General features: G+C 42.4%; 1 protein-coding gene and 1 long non-coding RNA gene across 2 annotated transcripts in view; one reads left to right on the top strand and one right to left on the bottom strand.

Annotated features, from left to right (window-relative positions):
* The window catches only part of PTPRG (protein tyrosine phosphatase receptor type G), a 654,052-nt gene that overhangs the window by 59,253 nt on the left and 567,517 nt on the right, over nucleotides 1-27,282 (top strand).
* LOC116657103 lies at nucleotides 821-26,870 on the bottom strand. Its single transcript, XR_004312078.1, has 3 exons — nucleotides 26,409-26,870; nucleotides 5,929-5,932; nucleotides 821-832 (listed from the first exon to the last, which is right to left on the bottom strand). It is a non-coding gene; the product is annotated as an uncharacterized LOC116657103 (long non-coding RNA).

Here is a 27,282-nt window from a genome sequence, read left to right as displayed (position 1 = left end):
GGACAGACAGATAGACACACACACACACACACAAACACACACACACAGAAGAGATTAAGGACATAGACTCCAGGCTTTGCCTTTCTCTCCAATCTTCACCTTTCTCTCCAATCTTGCTAACCAGTTATTTCAAACTGAGAGTAAAAAGTAGAAAGGCAGACTTTGAACTCTGAAAGAAAGAGAGGAACTTCAGATTTCTGTGTCCTCTGCTTTGTGTCTGTGTTGCTACTTTGATGCATTTAGCAAAAATACAAAGGCTGACTTTAGTTTCCATTAATCTGGTGGTGTGGATATCACACAATAGGAATTAGACTTGGATTTTAAGCATTTTATGGAAACCATTAGGTTTAAAATAGTCTGGGCCAACATGAAGTCAATGTAATCAACTGGGTGTCCTTCAATAAAAGAATTTCACATTCTGTATTATTTTAAAAAGTAAGTAAAAAAAAAGCCCAAATCATAAAAACAGTAAAATGGTGGTTTACAGGGGATGGGGCTGGAGGATAGGACAGATGTTTAAGGATACAAACTTGCAACAAGTAATAAATAAGCCCTAGAGATCTAATGCTTTGCATGGTAACTAGACAATATATATATTTTTTATAATCAACAGATTTATTAAGATACTAGGACTTAATTACTCCAACTACTAAAGAAAAGCTAATTATGTAATGTGATAGAGGTGCTAATTCATGCTGCAATGGCAACCATACTGCAATATATACATGTAACAAATTAACATGTTCTACACCGTTAAGTCACACGATATTATACATCAAATACACTTCAATAAAAAAAGGAAATATATCTTTTAAGATTCACTGGAATTCAGCTTTTTGAGATGATTTGGGAGCAGAAACTTACTGGAATTGAGGAATCAAAACTGATGGTTGTAGTTGTGCTAACTTGAAATTGTCCAGTAGAAAGGACGATAAGAATGAAATAAATAAATCGATGACTAGCTGAGTCCTGATCCTCTGAGGTTTGTTAAATGAATATTTTATTTTCTGAAGATTACATTTGTTATGTGCAAATACATGTGGGTGAAGTTTTTAAGGCTTTTATTTTTGTAAATAGTTTGAATACTGTAAGAGTCTTTGTTTTGCTCAAATGTTGAGGAGCCTCTGGGTTAGTAGAGAAAAGAGAAATTGCAACCAAGAGCTTCCTCTGGGTTTTTCAACGATGTAGGCACTGGTGGAAATGGAATCTTCTTTTAACAAATCATAACATGGTGACAAAGATGGACATGTACATAATCAATTGCAATAAAATGACACAGATGCTCTGATTGTAGTCTGGAGCCGGGGCAGCAGGAGTCAGTAATAGGGAGTTACCTGTTCTGCAAAAGTGAGATTTGAGTCAACAGTCAAAAGTCTAGAGGAAGTGATAAGATACATAGATAATGCTCGTAATACTGGATAGAAAGAAAGAAGTGTTAAAAGAGGTAGACAGATAAAGTGCTCTGTGTTTGTAGAGAAAGAAATTACTTCTGTTTTAGGAGGTGGGGCAAGCTTCAGCAAGGCTAATGATCATTTTGCCATACATTTAGCAGCAAATTTCAGATTGCAAAAGAGCTTTCAAAGTATATCCTCTGCTAATTCCTTAGAAAAATCTGGGAGGCAGTTCAGGTATGTTCGATATTGGCCTGGAAAGGTACAGTGACATACCCAGGGTCACACAGTGAGTCATTACACAAGCATGTAATTGAGTTCATTACCTCCGAACATTTATTGCACAAAGAACCCGAGTGATCACGTCATCACTTCCCTTGGTTCGCCCTCACTTCCCCGCCCATGGCTTCCGAGGGTAAAGCTTTGGCTAGGAATCTTGGCTTGCAAGGCCCCACGTGATCTGGCTCCCGTCTTTCCCCCAGGACACGGCTTGGGCGGGCCCCCTTGCCCACCCTGCCCGCTGGCTGTTACAGGGACTCCGCAGGCTTGCTTCCTCCCGCTGTTACAGTTGCATAGAAAGCCCCTCCCAGCCCACTTCTTGATTTGGTTCATTGTTGGAATATCGCCTCCTCTGGGAGGCTTCCTTGACCTCTGCATCTAAAGCGCACCCCACCTTCCCATCGGCCTCTGTCGCTCTTCCCTGTGTTATTTTTGTTACGACACTTAGCACTGTCAGGAGTTACAATTTTCTGTTCATCTCTTGGTGGTTTTGTATTCCCAGTTAGAATATAAGTTTCATTGCTGGAGGGAGGGAGGTGGCAGGGATTTTTTTTTTTTTCACTGCTTTTTTCCTAGTGCCTAGTATTTATTAAATGAACAAAAGTCTTTAATTGTTTGAGGTATGGCTGAGATAGTTTTCTAAGAGCCAGAAATGAGAATCATTGGAATGACTTTATAACTTCCAGCTTACAGATTAGAAATCTGGAATTTCATTGGAGTAAGACTGATGCGAAACATAAACTTTTTCACAGGTTTTTAAATTTGTTTTTTAAATATTTATTTAGTTTATTTGTTTTTTGTTTTCCTGAAACACAAACTTTAAATTTCATTTTTGGATTGCTCATTGCAAATGTGTAGAAATATGATTGAGTTTTTAAAAAATATTCCTGTATCCTGCAAATTTGTTGAACTGTCAGCTCTGAGAGGTTTTTTTGTTTGTTTGTTTGTTTTGTTTTTTGTGGATTCCTTAGAATTTTTTGTATGCAAGATCATGATATCTGCAGATAGAGATAAGCTTACATCTTCCATTCCAATTTGGAAGCCTTTTTCTTTCTTTCTTTTTTATTTTTTCCTTGCCTTATTGCCCTGGTTAGAACCTCTAGTGTAGAAATGAAGAGAAGTGGCCCCCAGAACAGAAGTGGTATGAGGACATCCTTACCTTCTTGATCTTAGTGGAAAAGCTTACCATCTTTTACTGTTGAGTGTGATGTTCCCTGTGGGCTTTTCGTAGATGTCCTGTATCATCCGGTGGAGGGAGTTTCTTTTTATTCCTCTCTTGCTGAGTGTTATTATGAAAGGGTTGGATTTTTGTCCCATGATGTGTCTGCGGAAGACTAAACTTTTAGACTAGAATTCTTCCTAAAGCACAGATTGCAAGACAAAACTTTCCTTCTAGACCTCCTACTCAGTGGAGGTTTAGGGGTTTTTCCCCTTTCCTCTTGTGAACTCCCTGCCTGGAGCAGCATTTGTCGCGGGGTGAACTATCTGAGACGGATGCCTGTGCTTGTCTCCTGGGAACAGCTCTGGTGATGGGGTGTTTCCCTGAACGTCTCAGAAACAGACTGCTGGAATGTGACGCCGGGTCCGAGGTGCACACGCTGCCATGTTTGTTTTGCGGGTGTGATACTGTCAAAGCACGGTGGAAGGAACTGATTCCGAGCTGTTGATATAAGTTCAGACCTTGGCAGTTCTCTAATCTGTTCGAAGCTTTAGTGTTTGATTGCATTCGTTTGCCCTGCAAATAGTCAAGGGTGTAAGTGATCTCAAAGTGAGAATAGATCTAAAGCCTGTATTTATAATAGACAAGGTTCGAAGGAGAGCGGAGACCTTGTGAAATTCGCATGTGGACTTCCTGAGCGGGTAATAAAGACTTAACTTCTACTCGATGGGGCCTGTCAGACAGCCGTATTATAGGCATGATTGAGTTGCATGAGACTTCTACTGATGTTAAAATAACATCCAGGAAAGTGCGTTGGTGCAAAAGCAAGTTGTCAAGCATGAGAAGGAAGGAGGAAGGAGGATATCCATAAAATTGTGTTGTGTTAATTTCACACGTTCAGCAGTTTGAGGCACGTTAGTTTTTGTTGTTGGGAGTATTCTGCTGTCCAATATTATACCATGTCTTTATCAACATATTAAAATAGCACTAATATTTCTTAGAACTTTTGGATATTTATTGGAAAACAACATGTATGTTGGGATCTCTGTTTAGGAGAGGGTCCTGCCCCTTTTAATCAGTGAATGCCATTGGATGGTATTTCAGTTTTAGTTAGAAGTTGTTGTATTATAATAGTTCATGTAATGCCACTAAAAATGCCAAGAGGCTATGGTGATGGCTTATTGGGTTGAAATCCAATGAGATGCTATGTGAAGGGTCTCATCATTATTTTGTTTAACTCTTACCAATTTGCCTATAAAATATTGATTTCCCTTATTATTGACTCCATTTTATAAAATGAAAAAACTGAGTCTTGGGCTGGCTGCTTCCCTAAGGTCATCCTGTTAAATACAGGAGCGTGGATTTGGTTCTAGGCAGCCCACTTCCCTCCAGGTTTTGTACTCTTAAAACATCTCCTAATTCAGTGCCTAATTCTTCAATCACTTAGGTGTCATCCATGACGCATATTAGAATTTTAGTGTCTTGAAGATGGTTTCTTCGAGCTTTCAGCCCACAGTTGAAATAAATCCCTTTGGTTGTGTTCTTGACCAGAAAGTCAAATAGTCTCTGCTTAAATTTGTCCAGCACTGGAGAACTCACTCCTTCGTGCTGGTGATCTTTTTCCTTGTTGGGCAAGTTTTTCCTTATTTTGAGCCAATTTGAAGATCAGGTTAGATTTCCTAACAATTATAGTATATTGCTGTCTCTATATAAATATACAGGCAATTAAGTGATCCACATTTGTGTGTGTTTGTGTGGAGTTGGGGAGGGAGTAACAGCTTTATTGAGATAACATTTACATACTGTAAATTTACCCATCTAAAGTGTTTTTCTTATATTCATGGGGTTGTGCAACCATCACAACATTCAATTGTACATCATTTTCATCATCCTTAAAAGAAGCCCTGTGCTTCAGAGGTCATCTCCCCATTTCCCCTTAACCCCTCCTGGCTGTAGGCAACTACTACTCTACTTCCTGTTTTTATAAATTTGCTTATACCAGAGACTTCATAAGAATGAAATTATATAATATGTGGCCTTTTTTTCACTTAGCATAATGATTTTCAAGGTTCATCCATCTTATTGGATGTATCAGAACCTCATTCCTTTTTATAGGCAAGTAATAGTCCACTTATGAATATACCACGTTATGTTTATCCATTCATCACTTGGTGGACGTTTGTGTAGCTTCCCCTATTTGGCTATTGTGAATCCTGCTGGTATTAACGTTTGTTCTGAATGCTTTTTTTAGCTGAACAGTTTGGTCGCTTTCTGCTCCTGCACTGTGTTTCCTTATTGGTTAATCTGAATATAATGTTTTATATGGCAGAATCTCATATTGTTGGATTTAGTCTGGTTCCACCTTGCTGGCTGCTTGAAATTTTGGTTCTTTGATCAATTGTGTGATCTGTTCATTCCAACCTTGTGTACCGTGCCGGTTGGTTAAATTTCCAGTCTCTGTGTTCATCCAAGTTATAGATCAAAATGCTGTTCAGTGTAGGGGTGGCTTCTCTGCCACATGGCTTGTTACTGTGTGGGAGGCAGGGCCATCTTCTCTCAGCCACTGGTCTCTGCACAGATAGGGAACTGACATTTTTATGTCGGTATGAAATATTTCAGGTTGTAAAAACATTCTTTTACTTTTTGCCAGCACCAGGGATGTTCTGGCCTTACAGGATTATCTGTGCTAATTTCTCCTATCTGGTTAGGTTAGTTAGTTGTTTCCTCTTCTGGCTCAGACAAGAATCTAAACTCCCTGGCTCTTGTACCCTTTATTATCAGAATGACCTTGGGTAAGTTACTTGAAGCTTAACTTGGTTAATTTTTTCATCTGGAAAACGAGGATGGTGGGAGCACTTACTTCACAAGGTTATTGAGCGGACCGGGGACCGAATGACGGTAGCTCATCGTGTGCGGGGTGTGTTGGTAAGGGCTGGATTTCAAGGAAGAAGTTGAAGGCCAGAGGATTTTCGGGGACTGTTTCAGTGTCAGCGCGGGAGCTACGCAGATCAAGTAGACCACTTCCTGTTCCTTTGGAGCCTTGTTCCCTTAGGGTTTCAGTTTCTGAAGGAAAGGAAGCTGTTTGTGGCAGTGGAGCACACGTCTCTGGAACTTCTGATTTCTTAGAAGTTGATGGGGTTCCTCCTCAGCATTGCTGGCTGGCATTTTTGTGTGCATGTGTGTCATTGTTAGCCTGGTGCCACGAACAAAGACGTCAGTCACAGCTGAAGCTCTGCTGGTCACCATGCAGAGAAAAGTCCTGCACGTGAACACAGTCCAGCTTTGAGGATCTTACCTACTTGTGATGGTGATAAACCAGAACAGTCATCTTATCAATTAAATCTGTGAATCATTATGTATTCAGACTGGAATAATCTCCTTAAGAGAACTGTGTATAATCTCTGGCTTGTAATTGGATTTCAGTTATCACTTGGAGCTGTGACTCAGTCTTGTGGAATTTTAAGGACTTAATTTAATGAAAACATTTCTGGTTGCCTTTTAAAAGGGGATTTGTTGCCCTTAGATTTGTTAAACCTTCAGCCATTACTTTCAAAGTTGTGGTCCCAAGTTACTTACTATTTGCAGACATTCACACAACCCAGCCCTTTGAAAAACTAAAAAGGCTGAGGGAAGAGTGGCGTCTTATTGCTAATTCTCTTAGGGTGCTGTCGTGAAAATGATACTGACTTTTTTTTTTTGTATTCAAGATGGAGATTTAAATTAATATTTGTACATAGTCGTTTACTTTCTATTATGTTAGGAAACTGTCAGAACTGTACTTAGTGTTTCTCCAATTACATACAGGCCCCTTATCAAAGGGGGAAATACCCTGCAAGAACCCTGTAAATTTATCCAAGCCCAACAAACATATCTTAAGTATCTTAAGTTTTATTGCACGAAAATGTCTTTTGACTACCCGTTATCAGAGTTCTTGCTTGGTTTCGTGTTCATAAATGGGAATGTTTTGCTTTTAGATGATTATAGAAATAAAAAACCTTGCACTTGTTTTGAGAATACCCTAGTGTTCTTCTGACCCCATTTGGAGAAACAGTGCCCCGAGGATGAGCCCACGGGTAGGAAGTGAGGGCTCTGATTGTCTCCAGAAGGTTACAGGTTGTACATCCATGGAGCTCTGGGTGAGGCTGTAAAATACATTCTTTTCTTCTGAGATTTTGTAAGCTAGAGGCTTCAGGTTTGCAGGTAATTAAGGAAAATTATGTATGTGTATAATATAAATACGTATTTATCAACCTCAAATATCAGGCAGTCTTATCCACAGCTGACACCCATGTTTTCCTTGAATACCTGTGAATCGTGCTAGACCGTCCTTGCATTTTTTCCCTTGCCCTTTGAGCTGCACTGTTGTTCCATTGCTTTCTGATACAGCTCTTTACCTTGTACCTGCTTAACTCAACTTGTGGCTCCTGGACTACTTCAGAGGGAGGAGATGCTGCTTTAGCTCTGTTTCCTGTGTGTACTTACCTGTGAGTGAGATAACTGTGATGCTTTCTCAGGGCACATGACAAAACTTAAAACTACAGAAATCTATTCTCTTGCGATACTGGAAACGTGAAATTGGAAGTCAAGGTGTTGGCAGGGTCATACTCTCTCTGAATGCTCTAAAGGAGAATCTTTGCCTCTTTCAGCTTCTCGTGGTTGTCGCATCCCTTGACCTGTGGCTCCATCTCTGTCTGTGTGGCCCCACTGCCTCCTCCTCTCCTGCCCGTCTTATCTCCCTTGGCCTCACTTTTATGAGGTTACTTGTCATCCATTTAGGGCCCAGCTGGACAATCTAGGATAAATGCCTCCTTTCAAAATCCTTAACTTAATCACATCGTTTGCTGTGGAAAGTAATATTTACTTTTTGACCTTGAAAGGTGACCTCCTCAGGTTCTGGGTGTTACGACATGGACTTATCTTTTAGGGGATGGGTAGCACTGTTCAACCCACTTCTGTAAACCTGAAGCACTATAATGTTTCTAGTTGACAAGAGCAAACTATTCTATATAAAATTAAAAAGCTACAAGGGTATATTGTACAATAGGGAATATAGCTAAGATTTTATAGCAACTATAAATGGAGTATAACCTTAAAAATGGTGAATCACTATGTTGTGCACCTGTACATCATCTATATCAATTTAAAAAATGAAAATAAACAGCAAAAAAATAAAAATAAAAGGCATCCATGTAGGTTGCTGGATGCTCAGTAGATGCGTGTCACTCATGCTCAAGAGCTGCTGTTTTTCTTTCCAGGGAACGAAGGTGATACTTTGTTCTCCTATGGCATCGTCTCTGTTTTTCGTTCAGTAAAAACTTAGCATGTTCCAGGCTCAGGGTAAGCACGGGAGGATACCCTTCAGAGCATTACAGATGCTGTGTCTGTCTTTAATTGGGTTTGCATTCCTCCGGAGACTCTCAGCGTGTTGCCTCCTGCTTGGAACTTGGACGACTTGCTAGCCTTTCAGACATTTGCTTCTCTCTGTCTTCTGTCTCAGAGAGTCCTGCCCGTGATCTACGATTGACAGCCTCGTTTCCTGGATGAGCGCTTTATGTGAATGTGAAAATGCATAGCAGCCTTGAGGGAGGAAATGGAGCTGATGTGGTTGGTGGGCAGGGGACAGCCATCACTGTCTTGTCTCTCCCCAAAATGAAATCTACCCTCTGGAGAAATCAGAGTGGGACATGGGGTATATAACTGCTATTTCCGACCCTAAAGTGGGCCTTCTCTGTCCATTGTCGTATGTGTTCATCGTCTTCACCGCTGTGATCACCATCACCATCTTCATCATTCTCTTCCTCCTAGTGAACACAACTTGCTGAGCAGATCGGAGGGGTCAGACCCCGTGTCAGGTACCCTTTTTGCACATTTTTGTATTTAACCCCTAAAGGGAGCTCCAGTTACCATCGCACTTAATTGATGAGGCAGGCAAGGCTCAGAGGATAGCAGTCACCTGTTTAAGATTCCTCTGGCTAGCACGGGTGCCAGTTGTCTGGTCCAGAGCCTGAGTTGTGCCATTAAACAGCCCTACCCCGGTATTCATCCTGGTTTTCAGGGTCTCGGGAAATGAAGTCTAACACAAAATGCAGCTATTTTAAAGGCGATGGAATGCAGTGATGCAGGGTCCCCTCGCTTTTGGCCGTTTTGCGTCTCTTCTGGTTTCTTCTTGAGGCACTTTCTGAGTGTGATGGATCTGGAATAAACAGGTCCCCAGACTTTGCAGTTTCTTCTTCTTCTTCCTTCAGCGCTTTAAGTGGGAAGGTACTGACAGATGAGAGGAGAGGTTGATGGATGGCATGATGCCCCTCACTTCTTGTGGAGATTCTTCTCTGAAGAACGTAGTGCGAAGATGTGGGAAGATGAGGAGAAAACTGCCAGCTTTGGCTGGAGGGGCTTTTGGGCAGGTTGTTTTCTGATTATGTGAAATTAGGGACATATTTACAGAGAAGAATCTGAAGCTTAACTCTTTGGCCATCTCCTTGGAGTCTCCTGTTAGCTCTGAAGGATCCCTGGTTCTAGTGAAATGGATAGAACTCCTGTCTCTCTTCTTCCTTTCCCCTTCCTCTCTCCCTCCCTCACGTATATATAGAACACCTCCCCTAAAGCATTGTTCTTGGCACTGAGATGAACAATACACAGAGGCAGGCAGAAACCCTTGCCCCAGCGAGTGCTTACAGGAGTGGGAGAAATTGGAAACCTTAGGGGAGCTGGGAGCCACAGCACGTGGTCATCCTGTCGATGACAGTTACATTGTAGGTAGTTTGCTAGGTAATAGCTGTGTGTATTAATCTGGGAAAGGGAAATTTTGCAAATGTTCGTTTCTCCTTGCTTTCTTCTGGGCCACCCTTTTTATGAGTGTATTTATAAAGGAAAATCACCGAGTTTGTTCTGACTCTCATTTAGGTAAATGTTTCCAGTTCATTTAAGGCTTATCAGCTTTTGTGTTTAGGCCCACTACAGATGGGCTGCTGGTTCTGTTTGAAAGATGGGCCATTAGTACTTATATAGAAACTTAATCCAGGTTTAGGAGTGTCAACAGATGCCTCATGAAATCTGACAGCGATTAAGCAAAAAAAAAAAAACCAATTTCTTTGTTTGGCTTGGGAGGGGTGGGGCCTGAGTCTAGAAGCATAGTCATGGGCTGTAATTTCAGTGCTTATGCCTTTTAGAAAAATTAAAAGCAGGAAGTAAACCCTGCCTGCTGCAGAGATCTGAGATTTAGGATGGATGGGTCTAATTTTGTTTTGCATTTATATTTAATGGCCTGGTCCCCTTTCTGTGGGCGGGTGCACATTTAGCTAATGCATGCCTTCTGAGGAGACCTCATGGGCAGTGAGGAGGTCGTGCCCAGCCTCCCCATCTGGAAGCCCCAGAGAGGAGTCCTGAGGCCACGGTAGGGCTTACCTGCACAGTTGTTCCCGCGTTCCCCGCTTGCCTAGATTGCTAGTTTATAAAAATCAAAGGACCAAGGCAGAAGTCTATGCGCCAACCTTGAGTTATTAAATCCGTTCCTCTGGCCGTTTTTCAACCCACAGAGCAGCCCCCCAGCCGCAGAGCCTGACCCCGTGCTGGGGTGTGTGCCTGTCTCCGCCCGGGGCCTGCCAGCCTTGCGATTTGTAAAGCTGTCGTTCAATTGAGTACAGACAGTTGATTCCATTTTTCTCGTGTACAGTTTGTCAGTTCTCTCTGCTCTGCTGCCCTCGTGTGAGGACTTTTCTTGGCCGGCCTTGAGAGATCTTCTGTTCTGTTCAAGATGCTTGTTTCCAGTTTAGGGCATAGCCCAGGGTCCTCTGACACTTCTGCCAAAGCCGCTGAGGAGTGGTCTGGTTCCAAGAGCTGGAATCAGCTGAGCCCGTGCGGAGAGGTGGCCCGCCATCCCCAGAACAGGTCTGTACTGTGCCACCGGCCTCAGGAGAGTAAGAGGGAGGCCCCAGTTCTCTGCAGACTCTACGCATGTGCTCTAGGCTGCCCTTCGTACTGAGTGGACTTAAAGTCAAGGGCATCCATCCTGACCTTTTGGGGAACTCCCTGAACTCCAGATTTGACTTGACAATACTGAGGCTTTTGGTTGTGGCTTATGATCCTTCCCTATGTAGGGAAGCTTAGATGTGTAAGTATGTGTGTATTTTAAAAATTTAAGAGTCGGGGAGAGTATAGCTTGGTGGTAGAGTGTGTGCTTAGCATGCACAAGGTCCTGGGTTCAGTCCCCAGTACCTCCGTGAAATAAATAAACAAACCTAATTCCCCTCTCCTGCAAATTTAAGAATAGCCCTCAATACTGAGTAACCAATGATGAGAGGAGGTTTTTTCTCTATGAAATTATTGAGGCTAGAAATGAAGACGGAGTGATGGAGATAGAGGATGGCCGTTTTGTAGCCCTTGTGACTTGATGGGCCTAGACACGGGGTCATCAACACGTAGCGTTGCAGATGGAGACAACCACACACGAGCCCTTGGTGGCAGAGCACCGTAGCTCTTCAGAAGTCGTCCTGCGGTACCCCCTGCCCTCCCAACCCTCCATGATAAACAAACCCAAAACTCCTGAGTCCGTTCAAGTGTCCAAGTACCAGTTTACAGGAATTACAGAGGACTGAAAACCATGGTAAATGGCACCATAGGAACACATGGGCAAACCACAGACTGGCCAAAGATTTGATATTTTTTAATGAAAAAATTGAAGGGGGAAATAGATGGAGATGAAAACCTATGAAGATTTAAAAAGACACACCAATCACTCTGGGTGGGCCTTACTTGGGTCCTGATTCAAATGAATTAACTAGTAAAAACTAGTCATTGGAAATGGGACAGTATTAGGAGACTGACTATCTTTAAGTTTTTGAAGGGTGGAATAGTTTTTGTGTATTTTCAAAAGGGCCCCAGTCCTTTAAATATTTATGGATGGAATTTTATAATTGAAATTGGTTTCAAATAATATGCAGGAGGGCATGTGGGTGGGCACCGTGGAACAGGGTTGGCTGTGAGGCTGGGCATGAGTTTGTTGGGGTGGGGCTTCTATTTATCTTAGTGTTTGTTGGAAATTTTCCATAGTTAGAAATAAAAAAAGGGAGATATGGTAAGGTCTCTCCAAAAAAGCTTTCCCTAATATGAAAACCATATGTGTTCATTGTAATAAATGCAGATAAAATATTCGGTCTTTGAGTTAGTTACTTTGAATACCTTGGTTTATCGGTATGTCTATCTGTCTTAGATTTTTTTTTTTTTGGGTGAAAATGAATACTATTGTACTCTGTTGTAACTTGCCCTTTTCATTGAATTGTTTATTTTGCATACAGTCCTAGGCCATTAAACACTCTTCTGAAACCTTTGGAATTGACTGTCGAGAGATGTTAATTTGATGCTTGGGTGATGATTTTATTTAACTATTTTTTACTGTTAAGTAAATGGTGCTTACAGTTTTGGATATTATAATGAGTGCGGTAATTAAAATCCTCCTAACTGAGTCTCAACACATACCCTTTTTTCCTTGAATAAATTCCCTGAGTGCTAAGGCAGTAGCCCTCCCCAATGTTTCTGATAGCTTTTGCTTGCATGCTTGGCTTATGAAGTGTTCTTAGCGTTCTTCTAAATGAATTTTTTTTTTCGTTCCAGAATAGTAAGCTTCTTGAAGCCAGGCCCCATGTTTCAGTATCCTTTGTGCTTATTAAACTTGTCTAGGTGTCCAGGAATGTTCGCACAACTACCTGCTGCCCCCTTGATCTTCAGAAGGAGCAGTATTCTTACTGGAGCCTGGCAAGGAGGTTGCCATCTCTGTTTCTTGGGTGTGGTCACATAGCGTCTATAAATTAAAATGAATATTCAGCGTTTTCATCCATCTGAAAACAGCAAGCCCCCCGTCTGTGCTCTGACAGGTATTAATCTGAAGGTAAAAAATCCTTTGTAAGCATGGAGCACTGAAGATGGAATTTCTAGGAATGACTCTGCAGTGCTTGTATTGCACTCAAGTTTGGGAAAAACTTAACACGGGCCTCACCAGTGTTTTAGATTGCTTTGGGTTGGGTGGCTTGGGTGCAGCCACCCAGCTGCTAGAGTTGTTCAGAGACCTTATAGAAACATACATTTTGTGATCAAAGGGCGGGTTCGGCCCCTCCCATATCTCTATCCTGTTTCCTCCTTCCTCGCCTGGCACCGTGAGCCTGGATCATCCTTGGAAGGATGAGCATGAAATTGGTTTGTGTGTCCAAATTCCACACGAGAGCCCATCCGTTTCTCATCTCTGGACCAAGGAACTTCAGTGACTAGAGAGCGAGATGTTTGGTTTGGAGGTGGGGGGTATTGGAGAGGTCTTTTTGTGCCTGTAGATAGCAGAAATATGAGTCCCACTTAAAAAATGAGACCCAGAGGTGAGTGAGCTCATCTCGAGTCACAGCAATAGTGCTGGAAGCAAGACTCCCACCCCGGCCTTCTGTGAAGACAGCCTGGTGACCAGAAGTCCTCCTTCACCTTCTAACCCACTGATGTGAAGTTAGGTACAAGCCTTAGAAGAAAGAGGTCCGCTCTAGCTTAGCGGCTAAAAACAGAGCTGTGGTGTAGACAGAGCTGAGTTTGAAAACGAATGTGCCACGTGTAGTTTTGTGATCTTTGGCAAATTACGTGAACACGTGCCTCAGTTTCCCCATTTGTAAAATGGTGGATAATAATTGGACCCGCCTCACAGGGTGGTTGTGAGGAGTAAATGGAATAATAAATGAAGTAGCACGGGCGTTTACATTGATGAGAGCAGTGCCTGGCTGTAATAACGGCTTTGTATATAATAATTGTCGATATGGTAGCTTTCTTAGAGGCACTTGAGGCATCTCCTGTAGTACAGTGGCTGCTGTCAGCAAATGCATGGTATGTGGTCAGTTTGATTGTATATTATAATAGCTAAGTTTATTTTAACTCTTCCAGATCAACTAGGATACCCTTTTTGCATGAGCTGACCATTTACACCCTGTAGAAAAGAACAGATGGGGCTTCAAATCTGGGCTTCCCACCACCCCCGGCCTTGGGCTCAGTGAAGTCAAATCCATTATGTATACAGCACCTACCCTAACAGAGATAATCACAATCACATTTAAATTATGCTGCGCACCTACAGAGTTTCAGCAGATGTGTGAATATTTAGTTATTAATAACTAATTGGGTGCTAATGATGTGCCCTGGAGTTCTTGGAGCTGATAAAGAGGTGTCGCCTACTGTGTCAGGCCTCTGCTCAGCTCTGGAAAATCATCTTCGGCAGATGTGCCAGAGTGAACTTTTGGGCTTTAGGTTTCAAGCATTGTCTCCCACAAGTCTTGCTTTTGTCGTTATGTGCATTGTGGAATCTTCCTATAAAACGCATGTGACTTCCTATAAATAGAAATTCCAAGTACCATTTCCAAAGAGGTGGGTCACCAATATGCGACTGTAGTTTTTCATCCTTGAAGAGAGAGGACAGAGTGAACTGAAAAAAATCCCAGGGAAGCGCTGAAAGGGAAGGGAATTCAGGAGTGATTCTAAAGCCCAGTGGGTGCTGGTGTATTTTGGGAGATGACTCTTTTTGAAGAGCCTTGACCTTAGATCTTGCAAGACGTAGCTTCAGCGCTAGGGATCTGTGCCTCATATTTGCCCCTACTCCACCCCGACCCCATCAGCTCTTCCACCTCCAATCCAGTTGGAAATAGGTTAGCCTTCATTAACTGCAAGAGGTCTTTCCATTCAAATCCTGGATGCTAGCCAGCACGCTAGGAATATGACCCATTCCGTCTAATGTTTATGAAACCATGATAAATGAAAAGAGATGTTTTAGATGAGGTAATCATTGAAGATACCACCCTCTCCCCCTTATCTCTCATTACTTGTAGGCTTTAGATGGCTGGACCTTTTTGCCTCCTGCTTTCAACAGTCTAGATGCTCATTTGTCTTAAAGTCAATCCAACGAGAGGAGAAGGTGTTGCTTTATGGCTGACAGAACTGATTTGCTGCTAGGAAGTTGTTAGAACATTAGGGCTGCCTGGTTTGCTTTGTCTTTTAAAATTAGCTTCATAAACACACAATTGAAGCGGCTCCTGAGCTTGGGTATTGCCTTTCCTCCTACCAAACTAAGAGCATTTTACAAAAGTTGAAGCATTTCCAGGCCAAGAATAAAAACATAGTATAAAAGATATAGGGAAAAACTGAAAATGAAAGTAAACAAATAGAAGCCCAGACTTAGCAAATATTGACAACAATTAACACCTCTTGTGGGTCAAGTTGGCAGAAAACCCAGTGTCTTGGTTGAACCGCAGAAAATAAAAACTACCCATTTGGGTTATGGTTGATGGCTTTGTCCACACTCCACATGTCCCTTCTCTGCCGTGTTTTTGCTGCCCGTATTCTGAAACGTCTTTCTGGGCTTGGACCTTGCCTGTGTGTGAGTCCCGGTAGAGGCAGAGTCTGTGTGATGGTCAGGTTTCCAGCCTCCCTTGCAGCTAGTGTGGGGTCATGTGACCTGGACACCACCAATGACATACATCCACCCCAGACTTGGGATCTGTTACTAGTTTTTCTAAGACAAAGGGGCAGAGGAGAAGCCAGTTTGTCAATGATACAGCATCCTGTTGGTGAGGCCAGTGGTGGCTGTCAAGGGGCCTTAACTGGCTTGGTTCAAGAGCTTGATTATCCAGCCTAGGAGTTGGCAAATTTTTTTTTTTTTTCTGTAAAACGCCTAGCAGTAAATATTCCAGGCTCTGTGGGACATACAGTCTTTGTTGGAACTGCTCAGTTCTGCTGTTGCAGCAGGAAGGTGGCCATACACAATGTGTGAATTTGGCTGTAGTTTGCCAATCCCTAATCTAGCCTGCCCAGTGATCCTGGGAGCTGAGCTACCTTATGCTTTCCATAAATTGTCTTCCTTAGATTGGGTAGAGTAGATTTATTTTACTTGCCTCTAGGATATGCATTTCTACTTTCAGGTTCCTTAGTCCTAATTTACTGCGTGTAGTGGCTATAAAATCCTACCTGATTCATACAGACACAAAATAGGGCTGTCCTATCTCCAAAGAGATGGCAGCTCTTTGAGGGTAAAATATGGCTCACTCCTGATTATCTGCAGTCGATAATTTAATGTTTTTAAAAATTCTTAATTGAATGTATCCTCTTTCTCCAAAATTCTTCTGGAGTTAACACATCCAGAAATTTTTCCATTCGAAGCATTTTTTTCCCCTACGGGGGTTCTGTGTACCCCTTACCCCATCCCCCCAGTGGTACATTCTGTATAACTGTAGTAAATCAAAACCAAGACACTAACAGTGTCACATTCACAGACTTTATTCAGATTTCCCCAGTTTTACATGTACTTAGTTGGATCTGTGTGTGTGTGTGTGTGTAGTTCTCTGCATTTTTATCACATGTATAGATTCATGTAACCACCACCACACTCAAGGTACAAGACTTTGGTGTGTTCCACCACCACAGAGATCCCTGTGCTACCCTCTGACGCCACATGGAGCCTACCCCGACCCCTGGCTGTCACTAATCCACTGTCATCTCAAGCATGTTGGATGAATACAATCATCCACTGTGTAACCAGTGGGGTTGGTTTTCTTCACTCAGTGTAATTCCTCTGAACCCTCCAAATTGTTGGTCCTTTTTTTTTTCCCCCTAAGTGGCATTCCGTGGTATAGATATATAGCTCAATTTGTTTAATCATTAATTTGTTGAAGGACATCTGGGTTTTTGCAGAATTGGGCTGTTGGAAATAAAGCTGGTACCAACATAAGAGTACAGATTTCTGAGTGAACCTACGTTTTTGTTTCTCTGAAAGAAACGCCCAAGAGTGCAATTGCTGGGTCAGGCGGGAAGTACGTGTTTCATTTTATATGAAACTGCCAATCTCTTTTCCTTAACTGGGCACAGCTTGAATTGGCCAGTTTTGAACCGTTCTCCCTGTCTTTCATTTAACACTCTTTCAAACCATTATCTGAATTAATTTCCCCGAAACAGTAACTTCAGTTCTCCTACCTGCCAGCTATTATATTCAGCACCAAACCTACACTCCTTTTTTAATCCTCATAATCGCTCCCCCAAGGAGGGTAACGATACTGTTAAAGAGGCATCGTTCTCTAGAGAGGGAAACTGAGTCAGAGGTGTGTAATTAACTTGTTCAAGTTCATCCAGGTTGTCAAGAGGCAGAACCAGCAATTCAGACTCTGTCTTGGAGCCAGGGCTGTTAAACACCTTGCTAGACTGCTTTAGAAAGAGAGCAACCTGGTCGATGCACTTGATGCCCTGAGATGTTTCCTTACGAAGTGTCCCAATTCTTGTCATGGCCCTTTTTTGATGCCTGTTACAGCCTGCCCACCTCACCTGCTGACACTCCCTTGCACCCATCATGAATCCTCTGCTATTAAAGTCCTTTGGACTTTATTTACTCCTGTTGCTTTTGACATAACGGAAGCCCAAGACATTCTACAACTTTGTAAGTGGGGGCTTAATATTTGACTAAACCGCTCCCATTGCACAGTCACCTGAGTAGATCCTAGTGGTGGAAGTAGTGGAGGAAACTAGCGGAGAGTGTAGGGAACCACACTGGGGATGAAGACTTTAAGAGACTGAAATAATCCCAACACGCTCATGTAGTTGTAGGTTTGTTACCCATGTAATTCTTGTTCCATATCCGAGCCCTCACGACTAAGTCTTAGCTAGCAGTACCTAGCTATGTAAGGAGTCCCTGGCATCCCTGTGGAACCCATCTTTTCCTTGAATGCCTTCAGGCCCACTTGTATGCTCCAGAGATCCAGATATAAGTCACTTCACCTGCCCCTATCAGGGTGCACACGCTCACCACAAGAAAGGGGAATGGAAATCTGGCAGCGAAAGAGAGTTTCCAGGGAAAGGATGACATACTCCCAACTTCTTGTGGTGTAAGAGACAATTTCTTCTGGAATACACATCTTGAAATAACCGGAATTCCTCTGTCCTGAGACAAAAAGCATTTCATTTTGTGCCAGCAGCTAAAATGCAAGTTTTTGGATTGGGGTGACTCCCCCACCCCCCGCCAGGATCACAGACCAAGGGAATGCCCGCCCCCTCCCCGGCTTCCCGCTGTGCAACACGCTCCTCATACATCCATGTGGCTACCATCTGGGCTACACTGTCTCCAAAGAGAGCGGGCGGAAAATGTTCTATTAGGTTCTGTCCCCCTGTACTGGAAGAAGAATGGCATATTGTTAGAATGTTTCTCCAGAGAATGTTTTCATGTTCTTCCTTGTGTATTTCAAACTCCAAATGAGAAGAGTAATGGTGGCGATGGGGGATGAGGGGTTGAATAGTGCATCTCTAAAGATTCTGATCTTTGCTGAAGGAATTGTTTATTTATATGAGAAAACAAAGGATGTCTTTTCCTTGAACTGCCTCAGCAAGCCCACAAGCTAAGAAATGCATGCAGATTTAATATAGTACAGTGACATTAAGGAGCAGTCAGATGTGAGTTTACTACCAAGGTTAAGAAAACCTAGTGGCAACTTTGGGTTCAGTCAGAATAACAACTAGGCTTCATTGTGGCAAGGGGACTGCTGGGCTCTTTGCTTGTGTACTGACTCCTCTCAGAAGTACGTTGTCCTGTTTTATAGATGTGCAAAGTGACTTAAGGACGTCTTAAGTGTTTTTTTTTTTTTTTTTTTTTTGCTCAGGATCATATGACTGGTAACAGGGCTTGTGATTGGTGGAACCTGAATTTGGGGTCTCGACCTTGCTTTGTTATGCCCTTAAGCCTGTTATTTCAGCCAGCAGCGGATGTTCTGGCTCATTGAAAGCAGATTATAAATAAAGAACACCCTTTACAAATAATAGCCCGAAAGTCCTAGTAAACTCGGCACTGGATTTAACTACGGTACTTAATCAGGGGCATCTCTGCTTTCTCTCGATGTCTCCTTATTCTGAATTCTCCTCTTTTTTCTTCCTAGAAGGAAAAATAAAACCTGTAAGTGCCTAGGGTTACAATGCCGGGTAGTTGTGTTTTTTTCCTGCAGAAGTGCAGTGATGAAAGTATGAGGGGCAGAGCTGCACGCTGCTGTCGAGAAATGATCTTATGCATCACAAAGTCACCAAACGGAATCAAGGAAGCCAAGGGTGGAGGCTCCGTATACCATAATCCTAAAAACATCGAATGCCAGTGAAGGATGACAGAATTGGCCACTGCCACATCCCCGGGAGTACCAGTGGGAATGTGTAATACAAGATTTTTGTGGGATGAGACTCATGTTCAAAAAGCATGGTGGAGAGTTCTGCACAAAACGGCTGAAAAGCAGCCAAAAAAAAAAGAGCTCATGAATGGTTGAGTCCTGGCCAGGATAAGAGAAGGGAAATGTGGCACCTGACTTAATAGGATTGCAAGAGTTATCCAACCATCAGATGCATCTGAGATGTTCACGAAGAAGACAGTGGGACTACTTGACTGTGTGAGGAAGAAGTTCTGTGTTTGAGCCCGTGTTTCTAACCAGCAAGGAGTCAATGTTTCCCGCTCTAGTGCGAACATATAATCAAATTAAATAAACATTTCATCATCATACACACAGTCAAGTTTTATTTTACAGTGTATTAATGCGATCACTTTCAACTGCTTTGTCTTGTATTAACTCTTGAATTGCAAATGAGCTTCTCTGTCCGATGTGTCCCTTCTTCGGAAGGGGCTGTTCACCACTCTTTGGCTTTATGGCTTGCTTTTCTTGTTTATGTTGTAAACTAATTTTAACTACCAATAAAAGTTTTAGGGATCCTATTTACATCTGAACAAAGATTCAGCAACTTCAACCTATATTTTTTGCCATGAAGTTGTCTAGTAAAAAGTTTATATGATTCCACTAACTCTAATGGCTCAGATAAATTATGCATTTATCTGTTATGTATGTTTATATTTCTTTCCTTATTGCCCACACTTTTAAAACCCTATTCATCAACCTCGATTACACAGGTGTATGTGGACACGTTGTCTTTTTTTTTTTAAGGAAAAACACAATTTCTGTGTGCTTCCAGATGGGTATGTTGGCTATAAGATAAAAATCCCAAAATACTTAACAGACCATCTGGTGCCTTGGTAGGGTTTAGTTGATTAAGTGCTTATGTACTGATTTCTAGTCTCAGCAGAGGTAATCATACCCCTCTTTGGATTTCTACCTTAAAAAACAATTGTTTATATTTTGTCCTATTGTTAATCTTTTTTTTTTTAGAACTTTCAAAAAAAGGAGTGGTGGTAGATGGCACCAGCCTTATTTATGTGCTTGTGCAGTTCCCATGTGACTGGTGATATGATGTCCTGAACAGGCCTGATGAAGCTGGAGAATTAGGTGTAGTTCATGGGACATAACTTTCTCCAGGACATGGCAACTGGTCCATATGGGAAAGGACCTTCCCTGGATTCATTGGCATTTAGCTTGAAGCTAAGCAATTTCCATATACCAACCTGTTGGAAGGTTTTTGGGTGTGTACTTAGCAGGTCACCTCTTAATGCTGTGGCTCTTATGTATCTTGGACAGTGTTAAACATTTCATAAACGTTACCTGCTGGGAGTCATTTAAGAATTAAATAAATAGTACTGTAATCCTGTCTTGCAGGTGCAAAGTGTGTTAGCCACTGGCAGAGCCGATCCTCAAGTCTCTTTGCGCCCGGCTCTGCAGTGCAGTTGGAACTTTCTCTCTGGTGCAGCTCTGTGTTCCCTGATGGTCGGGACACTTGCTACGGCCCCAGTCTTTGCCAGGGACGGTGCTCGGATTAGGGCTCCTCAGAGGAGTAAATGTTTCTCATTTCTGTCCTTTTGGAAACTTGCTCTGCTGGTAACAAAGTGTTTTAAGCACTGTTAATAATAAATTTTCTCCTCTTCCTTATACTTAGGATAGGCCCTGGTCTTCCCACTGAGTGATTTTCATCCTGATACTCTAAAGCAGTGTTCCTCAACATCACCACAGTTGGGGCCCAATAATTCTGTGTTGTGGGGGACTGTGCTGTGCATTGGGGTGTGTCTTAGCAGCATCTCTGGCCTCTCATCAGTAGATGCCAGGAGCCCTCCCCTCCCCTCCCCTCCCCTCCCCTCTCAGTTGAGACAACCAAAAGTATCTCCAGACATTGGCAAATGTTCCCTGGGGGACAGATTCCCCCGAATTGAGACCCACTCTTCTAAAGTCACTACCAGCTATTTATCACTGGGTAAAAGGGTCAGAAGCCTGTTTTGGCAGCTGCAGAATCTCCCTGTCAAAGGAGAGGAGATTTACAGCCCAACCACCGGATGGCATGGAGGTAGAAATTATATCAACCAACAAATTCGTATTCATTGTAGAACATTTTATAAATACATATAAGATAGGAAGGGCAATTTTTAAAAAGTACTTGTAAGCAAAAAAAAAAAGGGAAGAGCATTAAAAAAAATCTTCCAGTCTAGAGATAACGGTGACTTGACATTTTGCTCTTCATCCTGGTAATATTTTATCTGTACATATTATGTATAAGAAAGACGTGGTGTACCCACAGGGATAGAAAGGATATACTGTCTCCTTTTTTTTTTCCTCTCCGTATTGTGAACATTTCCCATTTCTTTAAGTCTCCTTCTCCAGCGTGGTTCATATTGGACAGCACACCTTATCTGCTATTACTCATCATTTTTCACAGTTGCAGTAAGCCTCAGTTAATAGAACAATGTCTATCTTTCTGTTATTTTGATATTGGACATTTAATTTGTTTTCAGTTTTTTTTTTTTCCTGTTCCAAATAATGCTTTGATTTCTTCCCTAAGCATGTATTTATAATGTACTAGGTACCAAGCATTTCTGTCTCAGGCACCAGGACAGAACAAGTGAACAAAACAAGACCCTTGCCTGCAGGATTCTACCGATCTGCTAACACTTGGAGCTCATTGTGTGTATACGTCCCTTTGTTTTGTTGGGGTTCTTTGGGTCCTGCTGTTTTCTCCCGTGCATTGTCTCCCACTCCAACTTTTTCTTTGCTCTTCTAGACAACCTCTTTTCCCGTGTAAGAGCTCAGCCTGAAAGGGAAGCTGAAGAACCTGCTTGCCTGTGAGGTTAGGATTACCCTTGGCTCAGATGCCCCTAGCTTTCTAGTGAAGTCAGCATGAGCCAGAATCTGCTGGAAACAGCATATGTGTGCTTGGTTGACTGGGGGAACTGTCAAGGAACATGGTTAGTTAAGGAATTTAGTCTGTTACACAGAGAATTGACTGAATGGTGTCTTTCTTGTCTTGTTTTTCATGGCAGGCCTCTTGGGAAGCCCAGTGCGGTACAGGAGAGGCGTAGAGGGGGTATGAGATTGCATGCCTTTCCTGAGTCCTTGACCTTGGCAAATTACTCGATCTCTTTGAGCCTCAGTTTACTCTTGTGCCTCATAGAGTTGTTGGTAGAAGTAGGTCAGATGTGTGAGCAATGTTTGGTCTGGGGTCTTGTTCCCACCCCACCTTTGGGGAGTCTTGGGCATCATTCTGTGAGCACCTGCTGTATACCTGCTGTAGGCCACATACTTTACATGCTTTCTCATAGCACACTTAGCAGATAGATGTAGGTGGAATTCTGTCATTTTTGCTTCATATATTTTGAGGCTCGGTTGTTAGTGAATATATATTTATAATATCTTTCTGGTCTTTTGACCATTCTATCCACATGACCCAGGGATTGTGTGATTTGACCTACCAGCTGGTGACAAACAAGGGTTCATGCATGCTTTCTTATCAGCTTTTCAGGGTGTGGGGCAGAAGGCACCCTGGTTGCCCTAATAATCCCGCAGGTGGGATGGTTGAGCCTCTGAGTCCCATGCCGGGTTGGTCCAGAGTTGCACATGGACATAGCACTGTCTCACAGGCAGGAGATGGATATGCTCTCTCCTGCTCCTATTTCTCTGTATTTCATCCCTGATTATTGTCCTCCCAGCATCCACCACATTTTCAAGTTACATTTTTCGTATATTTATTGACCTGTTCACTATCTTCCTTTACTCTGTAGATAAAGGTAAGACTGACATTATCAGTTTTATTCATTCCTATAAATTCCTAGAAAAGTACCCGGCACATAGTAGGTACTTAAAACTAGAGATTAAATGAATCTTATTGAAACAACTCAGTCAGGAAGGAATGTCAGTTGTACTGAGTGGTTTTTGTTGAGGGTATATTCAAGTTGGTATGTGCTAATGCATGGGTGCAGAGTTTGGCTGTTTCACTCTTTAAAAAATTTTTTTTTTAATTGAAATATACTCAGTTACGATGTGTCAATGTCTGGTGTACAGCATAGTGTCCCAGTCATGCATATATACACATATGTTCATTTTCATATTTTTTTTTAAAGGCTACTACAAGATATTGAATATAATTCCCTGTGCTATGTCAAAGAAATTTGTTTTTTATTTATTTTTGGCTATTTCCCTTTTTTAAAAGATTATTTTTATTTTTTGGTGGGGAGAGGGAGGTAATTAGGTTTATTTATTTATTTTTAGAGGAGATAGTGGGGACTGAACCCAGGACCTCATGCATGCTAAACATGCACTCTATCACTTGATCTGTACCCTCCCCCCTATTTCACTCTTAAAGGTGGATATCATTTATTTTGTCAAAGAGTTTCCTTCACCTGATGCAGTAGGTGCACAAAGACATGGTCTTAGTCTCAGGGATGAGCAAATGTAAAATTGAAGTGTTGTATAATCTCTACTTTATATGTGAATAATTAAGAGCTGATGGTTCCAGAAAATAGGAAATAAGAATGCATTTTAAGGAACGAATCCTGTGATGGATGGATTTCCAGAGCAGAGAGGAGGTACCAGTTCCAATTACTTGGTACCACAGTCACTCATTCCCCTTTGGTGACATTATTTAAAAAATCCAATTTTAGAGGTTTCTTCTCCAAGTGGATTCTTGCTTCAGCCCCCTAACAGTCCATCCACCTGGTTTTGTTTGATGAATCTATTGGAATTCAGAATCTGTAGGATTTTGGAACATTAATTTTACTTTTCCGATGGATTGGCTGGATGGTGTCCAGAATTCTTGTATATTGAAGATGTCTTTAGTTTCTTCATTTTTTCCTTTCTGGTCTCACAGATTTTCATTTGTTCTCAATTTTTTTTTGCGATTGGAAACATTGTTTTTATGTATTCATCAGGTATCATTTACAGTCTACTTCATGCCAGGCACCCGGGATGGAACAGTGAAGCAGGCAGACCCCTGCCCTCATGGAGCTTACATTCTAGTACAAGCTAACGGCTACATCACTGTCTATATCCTTGATCTGTTCTCATGGGATTCATGGTGCCCTAGTGTCCCTCGGATGTGCTGCCTTACCCCCCCCCCCAACTTTCTTGGCTCAAAATGATTAAAAATGAAATGAATACAGGAGACTTTCAAGCAGTTACTCACACTGGAGCATTTGGACTTTCCCTTCTTAAAGCGTGCAGTTCACATTGCGGCTGAGGACTGTGCAGGCCTCCTTGTCCTTAGGCTGACCAGCGGGCATTGGTGGGGAAGGTTCCTGGGCTTTACTCGTTGAAAAGTGGGCTGCTGACCAGCTGGGGTTGGCTCGGCCTGGCCGTGCTGCTGTTGGTGATGTGAGTGTGCATTTGCCCAGTGGTGACTGTGCTCTCCTGGGCACACACACTGGGTGGCCCCCCTTCCTCCCCTGTGGACAGCTCTTTGAAGAAGATGTTCGGGAAATATAAGAACTCCGGGCTCTGGAATGGGATGGAAAGAGGATTTAACTCTCCGGGGCTGTGAAAACTGCCAGAATAGGAATGTTGTAGCCTGGACCATGTAGGTGTCAATGCCTGTGTGTTTGGAGCTGGTCTCACTGCAGCTGGACATTGTGAGTCCAGCTGTCCCCAACGAGAAGGTGTCCCCAGAAGGGTGATGAGGTGAGGTCTCAGGGTCAAGTACAGGGTTAGAGGAGGCAATGTGCCTTCAGGATCAAGAACTTAGACTGGCCCTACAGTCAGGGAGCTATGGATTCCACCACCAGTTCTGCCATTAACTCTTCTGCATGACCTTGGCAAAGCTGGATGACCATTTGAGCTTGTCTCTATTTCTCCAGCCCTAAATAGGGGTCTAAAAATGTCTAACTTAATGCCCCTGGTTTCTGTCTCCCCTAACCCATCCCCATCCATCACATGCGTGCTTTCAAATTTTGTTATCTGTCACTTAATCACTAAGTGTTTTGTTGTTTTATTTCCCCAACTAGGAAACAAATTCTTTAAAAGTCAGGGATTTGATTCTTTTTTTTCTCCCCCACTGCTGTATCCCAGCACCTAGTGAAATATTTGTAGAATGAAAGAATGAATTTGCCAGTGGCTCACGGTCATTATCTTGTGCTCCCTGGCCCGTATTTCTTTGTTGCTTCCTGGAAAAGATCATTGTCAAGTAAGAACCCAGCCTGTGCTTGGGTTTTAGGCATCATGGATCCTGCCCTGCCCACTGTTGTTCTTGGCATTTAACTTCTGAGTCTGTTTTTGAGACCAAGAATGTAACCCTTGTTCCCACGGCTTGTTTAGGAGGATGTCTTCGGAAATTGTTGCTGACAACCTTCTCTGCGTGAGCGTTGCTGTCTTTTCTCCTGCCACTGCCCTGTCTCTTGTTCTCCTTTCTCTGACAGTGCCCAAGGCCTGGTAGGGGCACCCCGGGGCTCCTGCAGCCTTGGAGACCTGCTGATCCCTGCTTTTAAGGGTTCTGAGCTGTGGCCTGATGAACATCAAAGACAGAATGCTGATGGGTTTTTTTGTTTTGTTTTTTTTGGATGTTTCTTTATTTTTTTTTCAAGCTCACAGCTGTCAGTTTGATTAGATGTTCTCAGGGCTTCATATAAGCATTGAAAATGTATGTTTTCTTTCATCAACAAAGACTGTGATTGTGCAAGTCCAAACAGTGCCACTCAGTTGAGTATCTTCTAGTTCAATTTTCGGTGCCTCTTGACCGACTGCATTCTGCTTCATTGGAGAGAAAGATGGCTTGATGGTGCTGTGTACCTTTCTTAAAGCGAAAAAGCCTTTGCAGACAGTTTCTCCAGGCAGTGGATGTAGCAAAGAGGAGAGTCAGAAAATAGGGGCCTGGGATCTGATTTTGAGCCTTCACTACCTCCCCCCACCCCCGAAAACCTCAGGCAGGTAAACATCTTAAAAAAATAATGTTCAAGTGTCAAGTTTCTCCTCCGTCCAAAGAGTGGATTAGATTCCGTGTAGTATGGCTAGTAGATTTCATGTTGTGTGTCACTGGTGATGAAAACGTAGAGACTGCTTGAAACCCTGTGTTGAGAAGGATTCTGATGTCATATCTGGGCCCCGGTGGCAAAGTGTCATGATCGACTTATTTTTGGTAACCGTTTTACCTGAACCAAACAATCCTACTTTTTCATTCCTGGATATAATGCAATGTTTCTTAAAAAAAAAAAACAAGTTTATTTAATTGAAAGAACTGAGTTGATTTTTGAAATAGAGTAGATCAGAGTGGCAGAAACCATGAACAGAGTAGGAGAGAGAATGACCTTCTGGAAACACGAAGTAGGTGAATGTTAACCTACCTGACAGGACTGTTTGGGGGTTTTAATACAGGTGGAAGCTCGCGGTTTCTAAAGACAGCTCAGAGCTATTAACTACGTTGTGTTCAGTTTCTTTTTTTGACCAGGGGTGGATCTGAACGCAAAGCCTTCCCAAGTACCGGATAAGAGAGGCGTCACGGGTGGGGTCTGAACAGCAGATAGAAGGTTGGCAGAAGCCCAGTTGCCTAATATCCATGTAACTTGTGAGTGACAGTTATTCAACTTCCCTGAGCCACACCTTCCTCTTCATTAATAGAGAGGTAATAGGCTGTGCCTTGTGGTGTTGATACAAGAATTCCAGGGATTGATGCAGAGGATGCCTCTGGAACAGCCCTGGGTCCAGTACACCCGCATCCACATGTTGGAGAGAAGGATGATTACTAGACACAGGAAACCTTCAACAGTTCATTAAACAGGTTTGAACATTTCCCCCCGTTATTTTAAAAAAGAGGTGCCTGGCCTTCCTGATTACTGAGACTCTCTGAAGTCTGCAGTTTTATTTTTTTCATGAAGGTTTGCCCCCCCCCCCCACTTTGTTTAAAAGAGAAGTTATTTCTGGATGAAGAAGTAGCAAATCTTGACTTTGGTGAATATGTTATTTCTTCCCTAGCTTCTATATGCTCTTTCTTGTGCTTGTGTTATGTGTTATTTATCTGGTTGCCCAAGGCAGTTTAGAACATGTAAGCATTTATGCAACCGAAACATTTCTTAGAATTATGGCATCTTTGGCAAATAACTCTTTCTAGGCTGAGACATTTTCTCATACTATAAATATCAGGAGCACTAGAAATTAAAAAATAAGTATTTCATTTTTGTTATAAATCCTACCCCCTTTATTTTGCAGTGGGTAAAGGACTTTGCTTGTTTGTAAATCATTTAGCTTTTGTTCTTTCTATAGAATGAGGAAAAGGTAGATACTCATTTGTGCATAG

The sequence above is a fragment of the Camelus ferus genome, chromosome 17 (assembly GCF_009834535.1).
Source record: "Camelus ferus isolate YT-003-E chromosome 17, BCGSAC_Cfer_1.0, whole genome shotgun sequence".
Lineage (NCBI taxonomy): Eukaryota > Metazoa > Chordata > Mammalia > Artiodactyla > Camelidae > Camelus > Camelus ferus.
The sequence above is the reverse complement of the archived record's forward strand: the minus strand, read 5'-3'. Positions and strand labels throughout refer to the sequence as shown.